The sequence below is a fragment of the Hesperophylax consimilis genome, chromosome 21 (genome assembly GCF_061612785.1).
Source record: "Hesperophylax consimilis isolate HC1 chromosome 21, BYU_Hcon_1.0, whole genome shotgun sequence".
NCBI classification, from domain to species: domain Eukaryota; kingdom Metazoa; phylum Arthropoda; class Insecta; order Trichoptera; family Limnephilidae; genus Hesperophylax; species Hesperophylax consimilis.
Window position 1 is genome coordinate 4,449,235 of NC_142856.1, and position 6,379 is coordinate 4,455,613.

General features: G+C 33.6%; 1 pseudogene; it reads left to right on the forward strand.

Moving 5' to 3' along the window:
* The first annotated feature begins 505 nt into the window (after positions 1–505).
* Positions 506–6,146, forward strand: LOC149413532 (uncharacterized; annotated as a pseudogene).
* Positions 6,147–6,379: the final 233 nt, after the last annotated feature.

Genomic DNA, 6,379 nt, shown 5'->3' on the forward strand with positions numbered 1-6,379 from the left:
AAAATAAATCAGTGCTGCACCATTAAATATTTTCAAATGATCTCAGACATAAACAAAAAAAACAAACAGACCAATGTTTTGATAATATTGCTAATACATGAATATATATAATGTTATAATGCAAAACTGACTATTTAAAAAATGGGCGAAATTGAGTTATATATGCAGTCAGACTAATTCGAGGCCGAGGAATCGAATGGCATCATTATTTTTACGATAAAATGACGAAATCCTCCTCATTTTTCAACTTGAAAATCACCTTTTTCTGCAAAACTACCTATTTCCAGCTAAAAAAGAAGTACCTTTTTCTGCAAAAGTGACTAATTCCATGTTATTGCAAAGTGCACTATTTCCTATACAAATATTAGAGCGGCAACATTTTTTTTCTGCAAAACGCACTATTTTGTCTATGATTGTTATAACCTCAAAATCGTTTGACAGCTGCAAGTTGTGTTGGTGGTTTTGTATTGTTTTTTGTGGATTTTCGAAGATATACTCGAATAAAATGAATTCGCTAAGTGAGAAGGACATTGAAGACATTCTTCTGATGGACGCGGACGTATTGGATAGCGATATTACGTTACATTCGCTTATTTCAGGTGGGCCTAAACAAATGCACTCGGAGAAAGCTGGATGTAAGTTGTTTTGTTTGGTCGTTTTAAAATAATGTTAAATGTTATATGATCTCAGATTAATGCCTATAAATACCCTTTCAATAACAATAACTATTATGTACATATATATGAAGTATTATACTTGTAAGATATCATTCAGCAGCTTAGTTCTGTTGCTAATCTTTTTTTATGTTCAGGTATCCAAACTTCTTATGAGATCGACACTTTGAATGAAGGGGACATAGTTATTGAAATTATTGAAGCACAGGAAGACAACATTCTCAATAATATTACAGAAAGTAAGTAAAGCTTCTTATCATTATTGACCATATTATTATTACATATTTTATTATTATACTAACCGGATTGCTGCTTTACCCAAGCAAAAGTTTTAATGTGATGTTTTGTTTATTTTAGGCTTAGAATCTGATGTGACAAATGATCCTGAATATTTTGAAGATATTAAGAAAATTGATGGTGGACGTAAAAGAAAAAAAGGTTGTAAACGTGAAAACAAAATGCTCGAGAGAAATAGCGATTTTAAAAAACGATGGAGGATTTCGTGCAAGCATCCAGCTGAGAGCAAAATATGCCAAGTAAGAAAGCTCTCCGATGAAGAAATAGGAAGATTCTTCACCAATATCTATTTAATTAAAACAAAAATACAACAAGACAGGCACAGACATAGGAATTAATAGACGAGAAGATAATGGCGAGGGGTAAAATCAACTGTTGAAGAACGAAGGGCGTAAGGCTGACTGTGATTCGTCAATAAATCAATCTGACAGTAAATAGGCATCTCGCATTATAATATCACCATTTACTTCTTAAAAGTAAAATCTGCTTTGGAATGAATAGACATTTTTACATGGGAGCGCAAATTACTCGCCACGTTATGAACAAATTTGCGAAGTCCAAATTCGGCAAAAAAATTCGGTTGTATTTTCAGAGTCGAATATTTCGTTTAAGTATTTAGTTAAGACACTTTTATAAATGTTCATAATTTACTTCCCAGCAACCAACCAGCTTTGTGTTTCGCGTCCAGACGTTTCTCGATATGATAGTATAATATGTTTCTCAAACTGATCTATATTATACGATGTGAATATGCTTAAAATAAAGTAAAATAATGCTTATATATGGAATGTAATACGACAATTGGGTTTATTCTCTTTTTCACATCTATTTTTACAAGTTTTCATAGTACAAGTCAACATGTTGCCGTGTTATTTCGTAAAATGAACCGATGATGCCTCAACCATAGTTCGCACAAGAATGATGACGTCACGTTTTCAAATTTCACTTGAGGCCATACGCCAGCCCAGCCGGTTCCAATGGAACCGGTATGGGGAGTGGGGATAATACGCTTTTAATCACTTAGGGCAGGTCTACTAATATTCATATGTCTATGAAGACAGGCATATTTTGAAATTTATAGATGTTGCTAAGACGTTACGCGTCACGAATAAGAATCAAGTTTCTGCTAGAAAAGAACGACTTAGTATGTTTTATTTTATATGGAATAATAACGGAGGAAAAATTAAAGTTTGTGGGAAAAGTTTTGAGTCTATAACCTGTATTTCCCGACGCAGACTAAATAATTTGGTAAGAAAATTTTTCTTTACTCAGGCAACTCCAAAGGAAGAACGAGGGGGCTCAAGAAAAACTGAGAAAGACCGAATCTATCATAGAACATATTGAAACATTTAAATGTCGAAAATCACATCTGATAAGAAAAGACTCTGAAAGATGCTACTTAGGTTCAGAGTTGAGTGTGAGCAAAATGTGGCGGTTGTGGAAACAGATTCGGAAATCACATCTGATAAGAAAAGACTCTGAAAGATGCTACTTAGGTTCAGAGTTGAGTGTGAGCAAAATGTGGCGGTTGTGGAAACAGATTCGGAAATCACATCTGATAAGAAAAGACTCTGAAAGATGCTACTTAGGTTCAGAGTTGAGTGTGAGCAAAATGTGGCGGTTGTGGAAACAGATTCGGAAATCACATCTGATAAGAAAAAACTCTGAAAGATGCTACTTAGGTTCAGAGTTGAGTGTGAGCAAAATGTGGCGGTTGTGGAAACAGATTCGGAAATCACATCTGATAAGAAAAGAGTCTGAAAGATGCTACTTAGGTTCAGAGTTGAGTGTTAGCAAAATGTGGCGGTTGTGGAAACAGATTCGGAAATCAACCATTCTGCTCATTCCATCAATATTATAAAGTAAATTCAATTTAAGCTTTGGCCATCCACGTCAAGACATTTGTAGTTTCTGCACTGAAACGATGGTCAAAATAAAGAAAGAAAATGGAGAAGCCGAAAAAAAAAAACTAGAAGATTCTCTACTTGTTCACAAGAAAAATGCCAAAACGTTTTTTGAAATTATGGGGAAAAATGAGCCCGGAGTTGTCAAAGTATGTTTTGATATGATGCAGAATCAGCCATTACCAAAATTGAATGTTACAGATGTATTTTACAGTCGCCAAATCTGGTTATATATTTTAAACTTTGTGATCTGCTCTGAAAACAACGAAGGAAAAGAAAACAATTTTGTTTATTCTTGGCTGGAAACTGAATCAGGAAGAGGACCAAATGAAGTCTGCTCCGCACTAGAAGATTTTTTTAATATTTTGGAGTACAGATACAAGGATACTACAACGCCCCTCACATTAAGATTGTTCTCAGATTCTTGTTCTGCACAAAACCAAAATAAATTTGTTATGGGACTCTTAATAAAGAAAATGAACAGTGGTCAATCTAAATTTGTTAAAATAGAACATATTTTTCCTGTGCGTGGCCATAGCTACATGCCTGCGGATCGGACGTTCGGAAGAATAGAAAAAATAATTCGGATAAAAACTAACATTCTTTCTCCTGGCGAATATTACACGCTATTAAGAAAATTTGGTAATGTTAAAGTATTTGGGGAAGACTTTAAATTTTATGACTACAAAACTGCCTTCAAATCGGTACTAAAAGCAGTTATTCCGTTTAAGATGACTGAACAAAAAATTTTTACTTACCGAAAGGGAAAAAACTCTGTGGGTGTTTCCTCTACTTATAATGCTACGCCTACATTTGTAGGGGTGACAAGAAAAATAACGTTTTTTAATAATATTTGGATTGCGGAGCAACCGGCCACTAATCACGTAAAGCCTGCAAAGCGAGCAGACGTGTTAAAATTAATGAAATTTTTCACGGTACCCGACGATGCCAAAAGTTTTTACGACGTGGTTACCGAAAATATTAATGAAAGTATTGAGGAAAATATTGAGTATAACGAAGACTCAGACCATGAAGCATGATTTGAGATTTTCACTGCCAAAAGTATATTCATATTTTGATTTTTAAGTTATTATGCCGTGTAGGGATTTCTCCTTCTTTGGCCAACGTTTCGGACAGCATTACAGAGTCCATCAACTGGGCAAATGTGCCACATCTTGAAAATCTAATACCTTTTATTGTTTCTTACTTTTTTTATATACTTGTTCCAAAAAATGTCTTGTTTTTATTATTTTAGTTTAAATAAATCAAAAACGCATATTTCTCCATACACATTGTTTTACTTCAAAACGCACTATTTGCAGGAAATAGTCATGTTTGGAAAAAAAAAAATTTCAAATATTAATCTAAAATATTACTCATTGTCCCCGTAGTCTATAAATCACAGAAGTGGTTTAAAATATTTTTAGTTATTATTTAAAAAAAAAAATGAGTATTATGCTTGTGAGAGTCGGTACAGTTTTTTTGCCTCTCCTGAAAAGTTCACTTTTTGTAAATAGTCAGTTTTGCATTATAACCCCACATATATCCTCCACGGTAATACCCATACACAAATATTCAGAAAGTGGTCTTACAAATTAATGTTCTTTTCTATTTTCTATTTGTTCCTTTTCTATTTTGATCTCAGAACACTTATTAATATTTTGACAATGAAAAAAGAGTATTTCATCTAATATCTCTTACAAGTTTTTCCCAGACGAAGATATTGACGATGTGGTGACAAATCTCCTCAAGTTCCATTTTTACTCCTTCCTCTCCTCAAACAGATTTAATCTAAGCATCCCCAAAAATGATAGAGGCCCTGAGTTGATGTTAAAATATATATTTACACGTATGTACATAAAATTGCATCATTTACGAGATTATGCAAGTACAATATAATAATAGTAATATATAAAAATTTATATTTCAATATATTTATTGCTTTATTGAAATATTTGGAACAATAGCGCCACACCTCAATGCTGGCTGGAAGTACGATTTCAAAGCCTTAAAAATATCCAAGCTTTGGTTCATTTCTTGGACCATGCCACTAATGTCAGACTAGAATAGACAGATGGCGGTAAAGTCAGTCGGTTTTCAAAGTTTCGCTGGAAAGATGCGGGAAAGCGCCAATGTTCAAGTTGTGGTTCAAATTGGTACTAGTATAAACATAAATTGTGGAATTAATAATTAGATTGTAAATATTTATATATTTCAAGAAGGGACCAAGTCCCATCGTTGATGACTGAAGGTCCTTTCAGTATGTCCCATAGCTGTAACCAGTCAACATTCAACATTCAGTCATTTCCGGAAATTAATTTAATATTTTTATCCTCCTTATTAACCTGAAGACTTAAAAATATCCTTCCAAACTCACTACACAAAAATTCATTTTGAAACAGTTAATTTTGATCCATTTCAGTAACTGTCGGATATTTCTATATATTGCTAGTGTTATGGTCTTAGAAGCACTTTTTATATTATTTTATTCTGCAATGCGACAGCAAATATAAAAAAAGATTTTAAGAATTTTCGCAGTTACAAGTATCTACTGGCAAATGAATTATAATATAACTACAAATTTTTTATTTCTCATTGGCAATATTTGGGACAACAGCGCCACACTTCATCGCAGGCTGGAAGTCCGATTTCAAAAATAAAGAAGAAAATATCCAAGCATGGTTTGTTTCTTGGATCATGCAACTAATGTCGTCTAAAATTCACAGAAAGCGGTAAAGTCAATCAGTTTATTGACGTTCCGCAGAAAAGTTGCATGAAAGCGCCGCCAGGCCGCGTTGTGGTACAAATTGGCGCTAGTGATATGCTAATGATCCTTTCTAAGATTTAGTGCTCGGCTAAATTGCGACAATCTGTCAGAAAATAATGCCACAAATCACGTTGAAACAATCTTGGATAGATTGAAGGAATCTAAGAGGAAATATCCGTATGAATTAGTAACTTGTTTTAGGGTTACTTTAAGAACTATATACCAACGGTTAAGCTTACAGTTGATGTGAAAGAATACAGAGATTTTGCTTATCCAGAACACTACTATCACAGAAGAACTATACTGGAGAGATATTCGTTTATGATGGAAGATCATCTTGTCCTAGATGTGGTCTCAGACCGACGGAACTAAAACATCTATGGAGATGTATTGTAAGAGTGGAACTCTTTTCAGCTTCCTTTCAATATAAGAAAATTGCGAATACCGAATGTTCTCCATCGATATTTTGACTTTGCGGTGACTAATTTAGTATATATTATGTAGATATTTGAATTAATTTGAATTTCACTGAATTTTTCGTTATATTAAAAATATTAAGTTCATATTTGCCAAAAGTTGAATATGTTTGATCCATTCCGTTATTGAAGTGAAACTTCTTTACGCGCGTTATGCAATTTCGAGGACAGGAGTAAAACCAACTCATGACCGTCATGAAAAACCGTGATCATTTCGCTATAGGAGCCTAGCCAATATTATATACCTTTTTTAGGTCATTC